Source organism: Aethalodelphis obliquidens, unplaced genomic scaffold (genome assembly GCF_003676395.1).
Source record: "Aethalodelphis obliquidens isolate GAN/ISIS:26980383/991018 unplaced genomic scaffold, ASM367639v1 scaffold52, whole genome shotgun sequence".
NCBI classification, from domain to species: Eukaryota; Metazoa; Chordata; class Mammalia; order Artiodactyla; family Delphinidae; genus Aethalodelphis; species Aethalodelphis obliquidens.
Genome location: NW_020837996.1, coordinates 193,799 through 213,413, shown reverse-complemented (window position 1 = coordinate 213,413; position 19,615 = coordinate 193,799). Strand labels below are relative to the sequence as shown.

Here is a 19,615-nt window from a genome sequence, read left to right as displayed (position 1 = left end):
AGGGTCAATCTAGCAACTTGTTAGAACGGCGTTAGCTTGTGTTACAACAAACCCTTCCCTGTGCATGCTACCTTATCCAGTGATGCTCCCCAAAAGACCTGAGGGATGGATCCCCAGTTTACTGATGAGGAAACTGAAGCACAGAGAGGGGAAACAACTTGCCCAAAGACATACAGGTGGAAGGTGGTTAAGCCTGAATTCCAACCCACTTTTTCTTGTCTCTATCCCCGAGTGGTCTATGCACATTGTAGGTGGTTGGTATTTGTTAGATGAACGAATGAGTGAATTAATGAATTGCCCGAGATCAATGGCAGGGCAGAGCAGGGCTGGAAACTCGCTTTCCTCTCGCTCCCAGTTCCTATGTTTTTCTGCTGAGCTGTGGCTTTCTGCGTTGATGAGGTCAACACTCCCTTCTGCACCCCTACCCCAGGATCTCAAGCATCTCACGTGTGATGTTCATTACCCCCCCCCCCCCCACCCCGCTGCAGACAAAAAGATGAAAGGTGGACCAGTCAGCCTTGGTTACTCTTCTAGGTGGCCCCCAAGCTTGGATCACACCCAGCATCCCTCATCCATCCACATCGCCTCTTCCCCACCACCCACTACCAGTAATCCAACGTGCATAGTTGTAAACTTGTTTCTTTAAATAAACAGTCTTGAGTTTCATACCAAATAGTCTTTTAAGAGGAGGAACGTCTCCAGGCCACCTCGTATTTAGCATACAGTGAGCCACATATTTGCACAGAGAGAGTGTGTGTGGATATAGAGATCGCCCGATCGCTATAGATATCGTTGCTCATCCAGATGGGAGCTATTTATGATGCTGAGTCACTCGCAGAGAATGCCACTGAGGGATTCCAGGCTGGGCTCAGAGCCCCAGCACCACAGACCTCATGGCTGTTTGCCTCATCCTCACCGTTCACAAATAAGAGAGACAGAGAGAGAGAGTGGTCTCCCATCACAGTGCAGGGACAGAAGGAGATATTTTGGCCACAGTATACGAAGACTTTCTCATAATCAGGTCCTATTTCAAGGATGTCCTTCATCCAGAACACCGCACCCTTTAAGATCATCTAGTCCAATTTCTCCATTGTATAGGAGCAAAAACTGAGATCCAGAGAGGGAAGGAAGTTGCTTAGTGTCACACACAGGTCAATAGCAGATCTGGTCCCAGAGCTCAAATTTTCTGACGGCTATCTGGGGCTCTCTCCCAACCCCCAGCAACCTTCTTTAGCTTCTCTCCAGTGTCATGCCATTTCAGCCCCTCAGGAGCTTCTGTTCTTGGAGACGCTCTTGTTCTTTACTGTTCTTTACAGAAGCTCTTGTTCAGGAGCTTCTGTAAACTTGGAGCTGTCCCTGAGCACTACCTTCCCTGGGCTCCTCTAGGAGCCGAGCTGAGTCTGGCTTGTTTGGGTATCCCCCATGCTTAATGCAGGACCTGCACACACTAGGTTCTCAAAGCTTGTGCACTGGGTGTTATATAAAACCAAACACAGTACCAATTCCTGGGGAACCCTAGTTCTCCATTTGAAAAAGCACCCATTTATCTCCACCCTCTCTTTCTTTTCTCTAAGCCAGTTCTCTATCCATGCAAAAATAGACTCCCTCCCACTCACCACCCATCCCTGCCCAATTCTATAATGAATCAATTTTATTAACAGGCTTTGGGATGGAAACTTAACAAAGGCTTTTTGTGAAAGTCACCCTTTATCTCTGTATATAGTTCACTTCTGAAAGAATTCTGCTAAACTGGTCAAATGGGATTTCGCCTTACATAAAATATTCATTAACCTACTCTTTCCCTCCCTATAGAATGCGTTTGTTAAAGTGATCTCTATCCATTATGATGGATAGAGATATGGATGTTATTATCCATCTTTATCCATTATTATGGTGATCTCTATCCATTATTATGGATCCTATTCAGTTGTTCTAAGAGACAGTGGGATGAGATGGAAGGGGCCTGGGCTTTGGAATTAGCACTGGGTTACATCCTAGCTGACCTCTTAATAGTTCTTCATCCACAGTGATTGCCGTGAGAATTGAATGATACAATGTCTGTAAGGTATCTTGCACATATAAGTGCTCAATATACGTTTGTGAATGAATGAATTACTCAGGACCCTTGTGACTCATCATATCCTGAAGGGTGAGAGACCAACTAATGCTGCAGTCTGAAGTCTTGAAGTCAGAGAAGTTCAGGAGAGTAGTTTGAGAAGTCTTGTGAAACAGACCCCAGGGAGTAAGCTGCTGTCTCCAGGCCAGAAAGGGATGCTCTTTCTGTGGTCCCTTGTGGAAGGGATTCCCTCAGCTCGAGGAGAATGTGAGAGTTAAATCTAGGTTCCAAATAGAAAACCCCTTGAGAATAAATGTTGTGCCTTGTTAATTGTCAGATTCTAACTTTACCCAAACCAGAGCCTGGCTCAGGTAGTAAGGAATAGACAAAGAGATATGCAGTAAGTATGCATTGAGTTGGGTTGAGTTGAGCTGAGTAGAACTGACTTGTTGACTTGAATTAACTTGAGTTGTTTTGAGTTTACTAATGGACCCAACTCTAGGGTCTACCAAGGGAGAAGCTTCCTAGACCTCAAGCTTAAATTAGACCTGGTCCCACAGCACAGGGGAGACCCTCGTGATGTTCTGGGGACATTCAGAGCCTTCCAAAGATGAAGGCGTCTCAGAGAGGACCAGGACCATAGCCAAGACTGAGAGAAAAGGGTAGCAGTCTTGACTTGGTCAGGGGGCACCACAAGGCTGAACGTCCTTTAGGAATCTTTAAAACTTACTGGAGCTGTGTGGGGATCTTTCCATATTTTTAGGACAACAGATTCTTCTCTTCCGGGCAAACAAAGGACCTTTGGGGGTACCCACTTCAGTGGGAGATGGCCTCTAGCTTTGAGGGGGTCAAATAAACTCCACCATGAGGGGAGAAGGCAGGCAGAGGCCAGGAGTTAGGCAGAGCCCCATACTGCAGGTGCTAGCACAGTCATAAACTGGTCCTCCTGTTGGAGTGAGGGCTTGGGGGTCTGAGTGAGGTATGATTCTAACTCTAGATTTTCATCAGGTAGTGGTTGCTAAAGGGAACAGTGATCCAGGAACCATAGTGGGGAATCAGACAAGACCTGTGGCATCACAATATTGAGGTCAGTCAGCACCGCTGGGGCTCACTTTGCTGGCTCCAGCTCAGTCACTGCCCATCACAGGATACAACCAGGCATCCGAGAGAAAAAAGAACGGAGGGTTTAGGTGAGATTCAGGTGAGCAGTGGCTGCTCCAACCTTTATTGTATTCATCTGTGTCTGTGTGTATCCCTCTCCCACACAAGCTTGGGAACCCATCAGAGGCACAACATCTATTCTTCTCAGTCCTCCCTGTGCCAAAAACTCTGGGTACAGGTTAGACATCAGTGTTCAGTGAATGAATAATTAGGTCAGAGTAAGGCTTACAATGCCAGTGGAAGATTTCAAGAGGGAAAGATGGAAAATTTCAAGATTTCAAGGTGGCAAAAGTCCAAAGTAAGGATGTCTAGCCAGAGAAGATAGCATAGATTCAAAACCTGCCCCTCAGCAGTGTGGCTGCAGGGAAAATTGGACTAAATGGAGTCAAGACAGGGTGGTGGAGTGCAGGCTTAAAATAATGTTCCCCGGAGACCCAGACTCCTGAGACAGGCTCTCAGGGGCCATCGTGGGATGAGTTTGAGCAAGAGAAGTTCCCCCAAAACAACCCCATTTAAATTTAAAAGTTGCAATTTTATCTCTTTTATATATTGGATTTCCACACACATTTTCATGTTTAAAGAAATCTTTGGATCGAAAAAATGCATCTGGAAAGCACTAGTGTTGAAATAGCCTAGGCATCTGGAGTTAGGCGGTCTGCATTCAAATCTCAGCCCCAAGGCTTTCCACCTATGGGACTTCAGGAAGGGACCCCTTTGAGCTTCCACATTCTTATCTATAGACCATCCTTCCAGCGATGTGTGAGCATTAACTAAGATGCTACAGTATTTCCCAAAGGCTGGCGTGTGTGTGATTGATGGCGTGCACAGTGGTTTTAGGTGGTATACGGATGAACATTTATTATTTGAATAGCTCACAATTGACGCATGTTAGAAAAACACAAGCAGCACATTAGACTCCATGATTTATGGAAATAATATAGCTTTTCCTTTTAAAATAAAATCCTGTGCTTTTTGAAAGGCAAATTGATTTAAAGAAAAACACTAAGTAAATGAATAGTACTAATACAGCCGAAATCATGAAGGTGGTACATGAATGACTGAAATGTGGGAAAAACTGAGATAACCTGTGTAAAACACGTCTCACAGTGTCTGTCCTTTAGGAAGGGCTCAGGAAGTTTCGTTCTTGTACCCTTCTCTCCATCTTAACTTGCTGGGATGGCTGAGCCTAGAATCAAGCTCATCCCCTGAGGCAAAGTAGAGGCCCAGGCCTGGTCAGTCTGGAATACGGTGTGTGGTGGGCGTGGGGCAGGCAGCAGTGGTCAGTTTGGGGCAGACAGCAGTGGTCAAGGCCAGGAGTGGTCAGGTCCTGGCAGCCAGCTGGCCACAGGATCTTGAAGCAGGCAGAGGCTGCTGAAGCAGCATCCGCAGGCATCAGCCATGAGTGGTCCATGAGATCACTTTGAAGAGCTATTCAGGAACAAGTCAAATACCACTGGGAGAGAGTTACTTCCTTTGTTGGTTGATTCCATCAAGGAGAAAGTCTCAGTTGGAGGTTAGCATCTCCTTGAGGCCTCTCTAACACTTGCTGATCTTCCTTTTCAATACAGAAGCCCAGCCTTCAGTTGGCAAGAGTATCTAGCTAAAAATGAATAACAATGTTGTATTTTCCATGTATTTATTTATTTATTTTTGCGGTACGCGGGCCTCTCACTGTTGCGGCCTCTCCCGTTGCGGAGCACAGGCTCCGGACGCGCAGGTTCAGCGGCCATGGCTCACGGGCCCAGCCGCTCTGCGGCATGTGGGATCTTCCCGGACCGGGGCACGAACCCGTGTCCCCTGCGTCGGCAGGCGGACTCTCAACCACTGCGGCAGCAGGGAAGCCTTCCATGTATTTATTTTTACCATTACCTTCCACGTATAGGACACGATACAGGTGTCCTGTTCATGAGAATGATCTCATGTTCCCTTTTCAAATATATGTATTAAAGATTAAAAAGTGAGTGTGTTACTTTTGTTCAGTATAAAGTGAATAATAGTACAAGCAGGATATGTACATAGAAACAGATAAAGGTGGTCCGTGACCAAGAGGAAATCCATCCTGGCAGAGGCACAGCTATAGAGAGCCCATGCTGGGCCCACAAACAGGATGTCTCCCGACTCAGCCACAAGCTTTGGGGCAAGTTTTGTCCTGGGGAGGGCAAACAAGGCCCCATCCTAAGAAAGAGTCAGATTGCTGGGCTCCCAGACCCTGAGCTCCCAGAATGAGCTGGAGGTCCAGGGACCAGAGCAGCGACAGGCCAGCAGTCAGTATAGTCAGGCCAGAGGGTGGGTCTGGAAGGGATCCCAGGCCTCTGGTTTCCAGTGAGGTTGGGCCTGCAGAGGATGACCCAGTGGCTCCAGCAGAGAGGGAGGAAGGAGCTGAGGATGAGGAACAGGCAAGGTCTGACCCCACAGAATCTGGTGTGAACACAAACTAGTCACACCAGCCTTTGAGAGGGCCTGTGTATGAGTTAGGGTGTGTTGGTAGCAAGCAACAGAAACCAAATCTGCCCCACTCAAACAGAAGCAGGGGTTTTTAAAAGATTATCAGAGAGCACCCAGAATCAAAAGGCGGACTGGTGGTCAGGCTCAGAAAAGGAGAGGAACCAGAGCAGACCAGGAGTTTGGGAGCAGGAACTGAGGACTTTTTTTTTTTTTTTCAAAGTTCCCCTTTGGGATACATCAGCCACAACTGTTTTTTCCTCTTTGCTTCAGTCTTCTCATGATTCACAGCCCCAGGAGGAGCACCAGGTAGCCTGGCACATGTCCTTTGTCCTCCTCTTGGCCAACAGAGAGCATGGAGGCTTAATCAGACTCCCTCCAAGTTTGAGCACTGAGGAACGGGCGGTTCCCAGAAAGAAAATCAAGGGGCTGTTACTAAGAGGAAGAGGAATGGATTCTGAGTAGCCGAAACCAGCAAATGTCTACTACAAGGATCTGGGAAGGGGCAGGGAGGTGCAGGCTATGTGGTCCCCTGGGCCTGACTCTCTGGGATCATGACTGGGGCTTCCTTTCTCCCACCCTTGGCTGGACCAGGGTCCATCCCACTCTGGGGCCAGGAGTCAGCTGAGGCACGGGCCTCTCATGCTTCCCGCGAGGGGCTCCTGGATCCTCTCATGGTCTGCTAACGGGAAGTGGCTGGACAAGCCTGGTCCGTGGCTCTTCAGCCTTTTTGTAGCCAGAAAGGATCTGCTGGGCTGAGAAAGTCTAATGAGAATTGCTCACTCAGGGCTTGAAAACCCAACTGTCTGCTGGCTGGCGGAGAGCAAATGCATGAGAGTAACTGAGGTGACCTGGAATATGCATGCCTGTCTAAAGGGGATGCGACTGCCAGCTCCAGCCAATTGTTGCCATACAAGCACATGGACCCACCCGGTGTTGATTAATAGCCTGATTTTTTTAAGTGAAGCCCCAAATGCAGAATTTCATGAGATTCCTCCTTTTTAAATATTGCTAACTACCAGAAAAACATTTTAAATGTTGTGCTGACCGAACAGTAGAAACCACCAGTTTGCGGCCATTGGACTAACTCCTATTCATCCACTACAACCCAACTAAGAAGTCACTTCTCAGCTGGGAAGCCTTCTGTGACTTGCCCCTCCCTCTACCTTGCTACCCTTTCTTGAGCCTCCTCTAGACCCTTTATTTTTTCCTGTCACAGTACTGACACTCTGCATTATAAAAATTCATTTGTTTTCATCTGCTGTCTCCTCAAGGATGAGGACACCCACCACGTCTTATGTCTCTTCCCAGCACAGCGCCTGACACATACAAGGTGCTGTGGCATTGCTGAAAGGGGAGCTATGGGGACTGCATTTGCCAAGGTGGCTAGGTTTTTCAATGGTAACAAATCACTCCTGAAATCTCTGTGGCTTAATACAGCAAAGGCTTGTTTCTCTCTCATGTGAAGTCTGCTGTGGGAGCAGCAGCTCTCTAGCAGCTTCCTTCCAAGCGGTGACTCAGAGATCCAGGCTAGCTCCATCATTAAGGAGCAGGAGAAGAGAGCCAGGGAGAACTCACATCCACTCTTGTATACCTCAGCCTAGAAGTGATACTCATTGGCTCTCTTCACAGCCATTGGCCAGAACTAGTCCCATGACCTGTCTCACTATAAGGGCCTGGAAATATGGGTGGAACACAGCCAGGGCCCATCATTCACAGGAAACAGTGGAACTCTTACAGTCAGCGCATGGAAGAACCTTTATAATTTGTGACATCCAGAAAAGTAGGAAAGAAGTAGGGAGAGAATTTCATTAATTGAGCTTTCTACCTTTTCTCATTTTTTCCAGTCAGTAAACACCCGGAAAAGAAAATTAAACTGATGGAAAATAGGGGTCAAATGCTAATGAGCAACCCATTTATAATGAAATCACACTGGCTCTTTGGTATCTCATTTGAGATCTGTGAGGGCCTGGGAATGATTGCAGCCGCTCAAAGGGTCTCTCTTCTGTGATTAAATGCCAATGCATTCAAGAATCCTGACCCTCGCTGTCACCCTTGGCCAGAAACTCAGCCAAGGTGAGTCAGTGGGCACCCCCAGAGGCTCAGAGACACACATCATGCCTTCTACAGGCTGGGCACAATGCAACCGCAGATGTTTCCTTGGAATGGAATCACAAGATGGTAGACATGCTCTAGAAAGAGGGCAAGCTTGAGAACCAGAAAGACCTGGGTTCAAATTCCAGCTCTTTCCTAATAAGTCAAACTCCTAGCAAGACTCTTCACTTCTCTGAACCTCAGTTTCATCATCTCTAAAATGGGGACAATAGCACCTTCCTCCCAGCTGTGCACAGTCTATGAGGTTACACGTGTAAGGGGCCTGTTGCTCAGCAGTACCTCAGCTGACATTATTTCTTTTTCCCCACTGGGTTGGAGGGACTGAATCTAACCTCCCACCAATAGCACTCCTGAGTGCAGTCATCCTGTTCCCATTTGCACGCCTCTGGTGACAAAAAGCTCACTATACACCAGCCCCCTGCCCACAACCCCCAAGCATCCTGCTCCATTTCTGAACCACTCCAATGGTGTTTGTCATGAGAGGATATGACGTCCCCAGGGACTAGAGTTTGAGGGAAAGGTACCTGGCCTAACTCCCCTCTCTGGATGACTTATCACTGCCTCGGCCCCCAGGAGCTATCTGGGGAAATTGAGTGTGGTGAGAATGAAGGCAGTGAGGGGTTCAGAGTAGGGGAATATGTGTCCCTTTCCTGTTTACAGAGAGAGAGGACACAGAAACCCATGACATGGGAGACAGGATCCCAGAGAAGAAAATCTCTGGAAGACTGTCACAGGACAATGATGGGGATCCAGCCTGAGATGAAATGAAGGAAGCTACAGGGGAGCAAATAGGAGCTCAAAATAAAGGCTCCAAAATAATTTATTCTGCAAACATTTACTGTTTGTCCACAGTGCTAGGCCCCATGCTGAGCACCGGGGTCAGAGACATGAATCAGCCATCGGCCCTGATCTTGGGGGAGTGGGGCAGGCATGTGATGATAATGTTAAAACCATATGGGGGTTGCTGAGAAACCCCCATATGGGAAGTGTGGGGTGGGGACTGTGAGAGCTTAGAAGAAGGGTACCTAGCCCACCTGGGGATGGGGTGTTTAGGAAAGGATGTTGAGGTGGACAAAAATGGGGAGAAAGGATGCCAGGCAGAGGGGCAACATGGGCAAAGACACAAAGATGAGAAACAGGGCTTCCCTGGTGGCGCAGTGGTTGAGAGTCCGCCTGCTGATGCAGGGGACACGGGTTCATGCCCCGGTCCGGGAAGATCCCACATGCCGCGGAGCGGCTGGGCCCATGAGCCATGGCCCCTGAGCCTGCACGTCCGGAGCCTGTGTTCCGCAACGGGAGAGGCCACAACAGTGAGAGACCCACGTACCGCAAAAAAAAAAAAAAAGATGAGGAACAGCCTGGCCTGTGGAAAGACCTACCCACTGTCCTTTACTACTTAAGGCAAAGAGTGGTGATGGGGTGATCAGAGCAGGCAGCAGACCTCCTTGAATGACAGCCACAGAGCTGGGACCCTGCCCCCAACCAGGAGGGAGCCATGGAAAAGTGGGAGGCTTTGCAGAAAATTGTTATTGAAATACAATTTACGTTCATAAAAGTGGTCGTATCATATGTTTACAGCTTAGTAAATATTCACAAAGTGAACATACCCCTGTAACCAACCAAGAAACAGACACTTACCAGCATTACACAAAGCCCTTTTCGCTCCCCTTCGCAGTCACCGTCCTCCCAAAGGAACCACCATCTCGACTTCTAACGGCATTGCTTAGTTGACTTGTTTTTGAACTTCATGTAAATGAAGTCATGCAGTGTTTTTGTCTGACTTCTTTCACTCAACATTATGGTGGAGATTCTTTCCTATTGTTGCCTCATGTTGCATTCTTTCATGGTGTTCATTCTCATTGCTAAGTTTTATTCCATTGTGCGTCTGTGCCAAAATCCATTCATTATTCTAGTGCTGATGGACTCTGGGGTTGTGTTCAGCTTGGGACTCTCATGAAAAGCGCTACCATGAGGATTCTTGTACATGTCTTTGGATGAACATTTATATACGTTTCTGTTGGGTTTATGCCAAGGAGTAGAATCAATGCATCATAGGGGTTGCAGGTTGCCAGGGGAGAACAAATGTTTTTTTCCAAAATGGTAGTCCCAATTTACACTCCCTACTCTACTGTATGAAAGTTCCAGTAGCTCTATATCCTCACCAACATTTGACGTTTTCTGGCTTTTCCATTTTAACCGTTCTGGTGATCGTACATGGTTAAAATGGTAGATGTGATTTGCATTTCTCTGATGACTAGTGAGGTTGAATACCTTTTCGTATGCTTGCTGGCCATTTGGACATCTTCTTTCCTGAAGTATTTGTTCAAGTTCCTGGGAGGGGAGAGACAACGCCTACATTTCATTTCAGAAAGTCATCTTGGGTGGCCAAGTGGGGAAACTGGGATTGTAGAAGTAGGTTCTCTGGGACCTCTGGCTAATACCAATGGCATCTCACTTAGGTGCTGGGCTTCCTCTACTTCCTCTGCCTCTGTAGATGCTCATAGCCTCCTTGAGAGGTCAAAATTGTTATCAACATCTCACAGATGAGGTGACTGGGCTTACGTGACTTGCCCAAGATCTCACAGTGGTGGCCTCAGACCCTCAGTTCATTTCCTCATCAGTCTCAGACCAGAACAGGAAGCTGTGGGAAAAAAAAATAGAATAGAAAGAAACAGAAAAAAAGGTAAAGAAACAATTACAAAGACATCTATCTCACTCATGTTCCACAAGAGAAAATTCTCCCTCCCTTTCCCCTCTTCCTTCCTCCTCGCATCTCCCCAAAAGTCCAGCAGAGATGAGCGGTCGTCAGAAGCCTGGTGTCCGCCAACCCCAATATTGTGTTGGATGCCCAGGAATGTGAAGGGAGGAATCAGGCCAACCTGCGTCAGATCCCGGCCAGCCACTGCTCACTGTGTGGCCCAAGACCAGTCATTTTACCTCCCTTGGCCTGAGGCTTTTGTCTGTTTCAGTAATCCCTTCCTCAGAGCCTTGTGGAGAGGAGTCAGAGAGCCAGCTCCCTGCCTGGCTCAAGGTGGCCCCTGGTTAAGGTGACATATGCTTGTTCCTTCCCTTGACCCTTCCAGGACTGGGGGTGGAGCACCCCATCCTGCCCAGGGCCCAGTCCTTTGGGCTCCTGCCTCCCTCAGTAGGAGGGGGAGCATCCTTTTGTCTCATGCAGCCACAGCTGGCCCCTGGAGAGTTTCCTCACTGCTGGAGAACAGGTGTATCAGGGGCAGGAAGAGTGTCCCTCCCTCCAGGAGCTCCATCTCCCCACAGCTGCCCACACTCAGGCTGACAGCCACACAGTTAGCCCTAGAAGGGCCTTTCTCTTCCCAAGGGCTCTCATCTCAGAGCCCAGACGCCTTTATTTGGGGAGCTTTGCTTGGTAAAGTGCTTTGTCAATGCCACCTCCAAGCAACCCTCCCACCCCACCACACACATGCCACGCAGTGCCATCCTGCCTGTCCTTCCGTTCATAGTGAGCATTCCAGGCACCGTGCTAGGCACTGGGACATGCACAAGGTCTCTGTCCTCATGCAGTTTCCCCTGCAGGAGGAGAGATGGATAATAAAAAGCAGATGGATACAGTAAATAAGATGCTGCCCAGGGCCTTGGAGATGGGAAGGGGGAAGCTTTGATGGAGAAGGGCAGCTGGGTAACCACTCAGTCCCAGAGCAGAGTGGGGAAAGTCACAGGCCTGCTGCCTGAAAGGGTATGTCCTTCTCTGGTTTCGGCTCCAAACTCAACTCCTGGAGGGAAGGGACACACCGCAGCCACCGCCAACATGTAGCACCGGGAGGTCCTAGCTGCTGCTGACCCCCAACTACTTTGCCCCCTTCCCTCCCTCATTACCGAGCCTGCCTGCTCCTCACAACTGTCTGCCTCTCCTGTCCCCCAGCGGCAGGGAGAGGGGTCACAGGAGCTCGTTCTTAATCCACCAGCTTTTCCCCACCCATCCCATAGATTTATCCCGCCAACTCGACTGGATTCAGAGCAAACTGTGTCCTTTCAGGAGGATCCCCCAACAAAGCAACAGAGGTAAGGCCAACTGAGCCCCAGTCAAGGCCAGCAGACCCTCCCAGATCTCCACACCCAGGACTCTCTCTCCATCTCTCCTTCTCAGGCTGTCCCTTCCCTCTGTCTTTTACCCTTTCACTGACTCATTCTTTATCTGTGTGTTTGTCTCTGTCTCATTTCAGTTTTCCCCTCTATCTCCCTGTCACTCTAATTCACATCCTAAATGTACTTGTTATCTGGGCATTAATTTACTTCAAATACTGATTTTTAAAAAATGCATTGAGCCCCTGCTGGGTGCCAGGCATGGAGCAAGGAGCTTGGGTCTAATCAAAGATGAGTAAAGCACAGACTTCCCTGGAAGGGAGATGAGTCATGTGCTTAAATAAGTGAAATGGGGAGGCTGAAAGTGACCGATGTTATAAAGGAGACACTGATGGGAGCTGAAGAGCATCAAGGAGAGGGGTTCCTGGGGACTTCATGGAGGAGGTGACTTTTTAGTCAGACCTTAAAACATGGTCATGCCATGGAAAGTAGGCTGACCATGGGGAGGAAGGTTATCTCCCACAGACTAGTTACTCAGTTCCCTCTCCTCTCAAATCAAAATCCTACTCTCCAGCATCCTTATTATTTAATCTCCAAGGAATCCTGAATATAGTATGGACTTTGTGTCTGAAAGACCTGGGTCTGAGTCTCACTGACTCAACATTCTGAGCTTTCATTTCATCATTTGTAAACAGCCTCCTGGGGTTGTTGTGAAAATCAAATAAGACAAAGGATGTGAAAATGCTTTCCTATTGTTAATAAGGCTCTTTACTACTAATGAGGGCTCTTCTGACTGCAAGCTACAGAAAGCCAACTCAAAATGGCTTAAAGTAAAAAAAAGGAAAAGTCTGACATGGCTTACATCAGGCACACCTGGATCTAGGTTTCAAATGGTGACCTCAAGACTCTTTCTACATCTCTCGACTCTGCTCTCCTGTACCTTGGCGTCACTCTCAGGCAGGCATTCCCCCTCAGAGTGGCAACACAGCAACAACCCTTCCACCAGCTGAGTGACTCCAATGGAAATAGGATACCCCATTCCCAATGGTTCCAGCAAAGTTCTGGGATTGAATCTAAGTGAACTGATTCCTAACCCATACCTATAGCCAGGGCTGGGTCACGTGCTGACCCCTGGAGCTGGTGATGACGTGATCCTCCCACCCAATCCATAAGGACCACAAGTGGGAAGGGAATAGGTCCTCCCAAGAGATGCTGTTATACTGTTACAAGTAGGAGGGGTAATGGGTACAGGGTGTCAATTCACTTAGGTAATAGAGACAAAGAACACAGAGGGAAAGAAGATTTACTCCTTCTTATCTCTCAGGTCTCAGCTTAGTTGTCATCTCCTCCAAAAAGTCTTCTCTGATCCCCCAAGGCTGTATTGGGTACCACCACCACCACCACCACCACCACCCTTGTGCTCCTGCAGCACCTTACACTTCCCTTATCGTCATACTCATCACATTTATTAGAACTTTCTATTTACTTGTCTGTCTCCTTCACAGTACTCTAAGTATTGGGAAGAAAAACACGGTGCCTGTCTTGCTCTAGCCCTCATGTTGACAAATGTTAGACACTCAGTAAATGGTGGATGGATGGATGGATGAGTGGTTGAATGTAAGGATGATGGATAGATGATTAGATGGTCAGATGAATGAATAATGGATGGATGGTTGAAGTGAATAAATGAACGAGTGGTTGGATGAGAGGATGGATGGATGGATGAGATGATGGATGGATAGATGATTGGTTAGATGGATCAATGGTTTAGGAGAAAACTGGTAAGACCATTTTGGGATGTGCTAGGCCTAGGTTGCCTGTGAGCACAAAGAGATGTCCCTCAAGCTGTTGACAGATGAACTTGGAGTTCAGGAGAGAGGTCTGGGCTGGAGATAGAGTTTTGAGAGCTATTAGCATGGAGACTGTCATGGAGGCCATGGAAGTGGATGAAGATCACCAGAGAGGAGGCAAACGGTGCATCCAAGGTCACACATCACATAAGTGACACTTGGACTCAGGGCTGTGTGGCGTCAATGTCTGCTCTCATTCCTTCGTTCCAAGGCAAGCTGGCCACTACTTGAAGTGGCAGCACAGAATTACCATCTCTCCTTTCTCCCCTCCCTCCCCCTCCTCAAACCGCTCAGCCAGAAGGGAGCAGCTGCCTGGGAGGACAGAGAGACAGATTATGTAAACTGTGATTGCCACCCACAGGAGGAGGAGGAGAGTGAATAGGTATTGAAATGCGCTTTCAATAATGCATGTCCTCCTCCACAAGGCCTGGGCCTCGGTGGAGGGGAGAAGAGCCTTAAAGGGACAAAGCCTCTGGTCCCTCGCGGCAGCACCCACAGACCCCAACCACACAGTCCTCTACCCCAGACATCTACCCCAGGGGTCCTCAACCTTTCACCATCAAGGACACGTTTTTTACCCCTCCTGGTCCCAGTAGATTTGAGCTTTTAAAGATTCTGTTTCCCAAACACACTGCATTTAAGTCATGATTAATTCATTTCCCCCATTTTTTATTAATCAAACACACCTAATTGCCACTCAGCGTTTTGTTCAGCAAGAGGTAAGTCATGAGGTGGTATCATTCCAACCCAAAGCTGAGAAATAGGACAACAGTGTTAGCCAGGCCCACCTTGCTGCTGGAAAAATGCCTTCTCTCCCCATCCCCCATTCATTACTGTCTTTGGAAAACCCCAGACTGGAGAACAGGGATTCTGCCCAGCACTCTCATTTCACAGAAGAGAAAACTGAGACCCAGAAAGGTGAATGGACTTGCCTGAGGTCACAGGATCAGTGGGAACCGAAGGCTGAGGCCTGACCTCTCCAGTTTCAGCTGGCTTAGGACTTGGCAATGAGACAGGGATCTGAAAGTAGAGATGGCAGGGGGAGGAAGCCTCACAGCCAGCACCTTCACTGCACCCCTACTATGCGCCTAACCCAGTAGATATATTCTCCTACTGTGTTCTCACACAACGGTCCTGAGAGGTGGGATTACCATGCCCCTTTGTGCATATGATGAAACTGAGCATCAAAGAGGCTCTGTGGGTTACATAATCCACTTGGCTGGAAAGTGAAAGATCAGTATTCCAGTAGGTTCGTCCACTGACTGTGAAACTCACACTCTTTCTACCTCACTGGCCTGGCTAGGGGGAAACGAGGCAGTCATTCAGACTGGACCTGAAGTTCTGCTCACCACTCACCAGCCATGTGTATTTGGCTAAAGATCTACCTCTCTGAGCCTCCATTTCCTTACCTGGGGAACTAGGATAGCATCTTATTCCTTGGGTGATGGTGGAAAGTAAGAAGAGATGATGAGGGTTCAAGATGCCAGCACAGAGTTTGGGGTACAGCATTTGGAGATGGCCTCCTCTCCTTTCCTCCCCCCCCCCCCCCCGCTTTTTTGTTAAAAATCCTCTGAGTTGGCAGAAGCCAGGGTGAGAGATCTGATTGCTTATGTCTTTGGAGATCTTCTGGGCTGGGGATTAGGAAAGCATTGCCCTGTTCTCTCCCTGTTATCAATTAAATGTACTGTCCTCTTCTGGTTCAATAGTTCTAAGACAAGAGCCAAGGGTAGGACCAGGCTCTCTGCCTTCCGTGTGAACGCTCCCCTGGTCATCGCCATCTGTTTCCACGTCTGGTTTGGGGGCATCAGGTCGAGACGTCTTAAAAATTCCCCCCACCCTCCTGGAAAGCCCATTTATTCCCCAAGGCAGCCTAATGAAGGTGAAGTGGAAATCTCAGCCCCCAGGAGCTGGAGAGGGTAACCTCCCGGACCTGTCATAATTGTTCCCCTGGACAAGGTAGAGGTTGAGTAATTGACTCCCTGGTCCCTCCCACCCTGTGTTAGACCTTCGCGGTCTCCTAGGAGTTTCGACTCGCCCAGGAAACAACAAGAGTCGGAAGCCGATGCAAAACGCAAGAGGTTTATTGAAGGCCGGTGCACCGGGGTTCCTTGGTCCTCACGCAGGAGGTCGAAGAAGGAACCCTTTTGGGCGCGAATATGTCAGTTTTATAGGTTCCCACTTCCCCGTATGTAAATTATAGATTTGGTTGTGTTCTCCTGCTGATTGGTCCCGGCTTAGGCTCGGACCAGAGAGGGAACTTGTCCCTAGCTGCCTGATTGGTCTTTGACAGACACCTTTTTTACATTTTGTTATCTCCCTCCTTCTCGGAAGGGGGCCGGACATCCTGGAAATTTACCCATTGTCTAAGAAGCCCCTACTGTCTGGAGAGTTCTTAATCATTAGCTGGAACAATGTCCCTCGAGCCCCACACCTGAAATGGTTTTAAATGATGAAGTTCAACAAACATGATAAGTAGGATGGAGCACTAAGAATTCCTTGGGCATTACACAATGTATCAGAGGATTACGAGGCTCCTCCCTGTGCCAGGAGTGAGCTGGGTGTTGAGGGCTCAGGGATGAATGGGACCTGGCTCTGCCCTGAAGGAGCTCCCAGCCTAGATGGAGAGATAGACACAAAGACAAGCTAGGACCACCAGGCAATTTAGGGATTGTGATAGAAGGATGTGCAGGGTGTGGGAGCCCGGGAATGTGTGTGGCTGACTTGAGTAGGGAGAGAAGCGTGGGGAAGCTTCTGAAGCTCAGCGTGAAGATCGACCTTTATGCTGAACCTGGTATAAAAGGCAACTTCAGACAGTGGGACAGATGGAAAGATAGGACCATGTGAAAGCATTTTAAGGAGGATTCTAGGTTGAATAAATGGAAGGGGATGGACAAAAGGAAAGGCTAGGTTGGGTCAGACAGTGAAAGGTCTTGAATGTCATTGCCAGTGGACTCCAGGCTTTGGTCGTGGAAAGCCATGGCACAAGAGTGTCCGTGGTCAGACTAGCATCTAAGAAAGATCTCTCTGTTTGTAGAAAAAAGATCCACAAGGACAAAACCAGAGGCAGATGTACCAAAACACGAGTGACAGTTCATGCAAAAATCAGAGGGGGCTTGAACTGGGCTGGAGAGGTTTTGTGGTGGGTGAATGGATTGAATTTGATGACCATTTGGATGTGGGGATGAGAGACAAGAAGGAATCTCTCAGGAAGACAGCCTGCTTTTTGGACTCTACCTGCCCTTCTACTCTGCTTCGCCAACCATTGTCCAGGCCAACCCAGGTTCCCAGGGAAGCTTGGAGAAGGATGGCTTTCTGTCAGCTGTCTTCCAAAACTGAAAAGGAAGTTTACCACTTGTACTCTCCTACTTGTCAACACACTTCCAGTTTCACGTGAAAGAAACTCAATTCAGTGAGACTTTAGCTACTATATGATTCCTACCATATGACATTCTGGAAGAAACGAAACTGTGGAGACAGTAAAAAGATTAGTGGTTTCCGGGGGTTAGGGGGAGGGGGGATGAATAGGCAAAGCATGAAGGATATACAGGACAGCGTATTTATTCTTTTTGATATTATAATAGTGGATACATGTCTTTATACATTTGTCAAAACCTATAGAATGTACAACACCGTGAGTGAACCCTAATGTAAACTATGGACGTTGAGTGACAATGATGTGTCAATGTACGATCATCTGTTGTAACAAATGTACCACTGTGGTGGGGGATGCTGATAATGAGGGAGGCTGTGTATGTGTGGGGCAGGGAGTATATGGGAACTCAATACTCTCTGCTCAATTTTGTTGTGAACCTAAAAGTGCTCTAAAAAATAAAGTTTATTAACTTAAAAAGGAAAATAAGGAGACTTCCCTGGAGGTCCAGTGGTTAAGACTTCACCTTCCAATGCAGGGGTTGTGGGTTTGATCCCTGGTCAGGGAGCTAAGATCCCACATGCCTCAGGGCCAAAAAAACCAATACATAAAACAGAAGCAATATGGTAACAAATTCAATAAAAACTTTAAAAATGGTCCACATGAAAAAAAAAGAAAAAAAAGACAAAAGAAAAAAAGTGACTTTAGCAAAAAGGGAAATTTATTGGCATATGAGATGAGAAGTTCAAGGGATGATTGGTTTCCACCACAACTGAATCAGGCAGCTCAGATGATGAGAGCAGAGCTCAATTTCTCTCCACATCTTGGCTCTTCTTTCCTCTGTGTTCAGCTCCCCTGCAGCTCCAGACTTAGATCCCACTAGCTTAGCAACCCACCATAGAAGGAGGCTTCCCAACAACTCCAACGAAAGTTCCAGAGCTGAGTCTCATTGGCCTCTTATGAGTCACATGCCCATCCTTGAACCAATCACTGTAGCCCAGAGGAATGGGCTGCACTGATTGGCCAAACCCTGGTCATGTGCCCTCTACTGGAGTCGCAGGCTGGGGGCTCAGCCCACCTAAACCACGTGGAAGGAGATTGGGGAAGGAAAGGAAATGGAGGTTCCTTACCGAAAAAAAAGGGAAATGGATGCTTAGAATACAAAACCACCAGCTATCCTCTTGATCTCCTTTCCATAGCAGCCTGGAGCTAACCAGAAGGGCCACAATGCTTTCCAGAGTTTGGCAGCCATATTATGGTCTCGTACCCAGGCCTGCTCAACACATCTCTAAGGTCTAGAAGATGAATGAGCAAGGAGATGCACTTGACCTTTTGCACATTCAAAATAACAACCAACTGAAACTATTCATTCATGTAGCCGTTGGCCTCCTGTGTGTCCTGGGCAGCTCTGAGTGACGGAAAGACTCAGACTCTTCCCCAAGGAGCTCATAGTCTATTTTAGGTATAGTTCTCTGATAATTCAGTAGAGTCTGACTTACACTCCAAAAATTACATTTCACTGCATAATTTTTTCTGGCACTTGGATGCTTTTATTTGCTTTTAGATTAACTGCCTCACATGAAAATCACAAATTGAAAAGGCCTTTAAAATTCCCCTTTTACTTCTGAGTAAATTTTGTCTTCACTCATAAAAAAAAATCTAATTATTATTACATTTATTGAACATCCTCCTTGAGGCAGCCTCTGGTGTTTTCATGGCTTTTTTCTTTGGAAATCTGAATATGAGCCCTGAGAAGCCGTGTGGTCCCTTCATGGACTGAGGGTAAAAGTCTGTCCTGTTAGAACGGGGCAAAACTGGAACCCAGACAACATAATACTGGTGGTATGTGATCTCTATTGTCAAGTAGCTACCTGTGGAAGTAATGCATGTTGATCCTGAGGGCAGAGGTTCAAGTGGTTGGGAAAAAATTTTTAGCTCAATGTGAATGAGAAATATCTAAGGACCAGAGCCATCACGAAATGAATAAGCTGCCGTATAAGGTAGTGAGCTCCTTATCCCTGGAGTCCTGTAAGCAGGGACTTTTGGATGGGAAGTTGAACCAAATGATCTCAACCTCTTCCAACCGGGAGATTCCTGAACCACGGGTTGAGTTCTAGCTCAGTCATTGTCTTGCTGTGTGGCCTTGGGTGAGGCCCTGCCCCTCTCTGAGTCTCAGTGACCTAGATAACCCCTATGTTCACACCTGCCTCTGCACACTCAGGCAATTTCTGTTCCATGTATATTCCAAGGCTCCTATTGCCTGAGAAAAGCAGGCCTGCAAACCTGTTGGTGTGAGGCAGCTTCTGTTCCTAGAAATGCTGTGATTCATAGCCATGGGGACAGGCAGGTCTGGGGAAGGAAACCAGCCACTGGGGCAGGATGCATCCCCAATACACCTGACTTGGCCTCTAGCACTGCATCATCTCTCTGTCCCAGGATTGACCCTCAATCCACAGACAGTCTTGGGCACTGGCCTTGCCCCACCCGGTCAGGTAAAGGACAGCAGAGGCTGATGCAGAAATCAACATCATGGAGGTGGAACGTTCATTCTATCTTTTCATG

General features: G+C 47.8%; 1 protein-coding gene across 1 annotated transcript in view; it reads left to right on the top strand.

Annotated features, from left to right (window-relative positions):
- The window catches only part of CPLX2 (complexin 2), an 80,320-nt gene that overhangs the window by 10,678 nt on the left and 50,027 nt on the right, over positions 1-19,615 (top strand). The window lies entirely within an intron of this gene.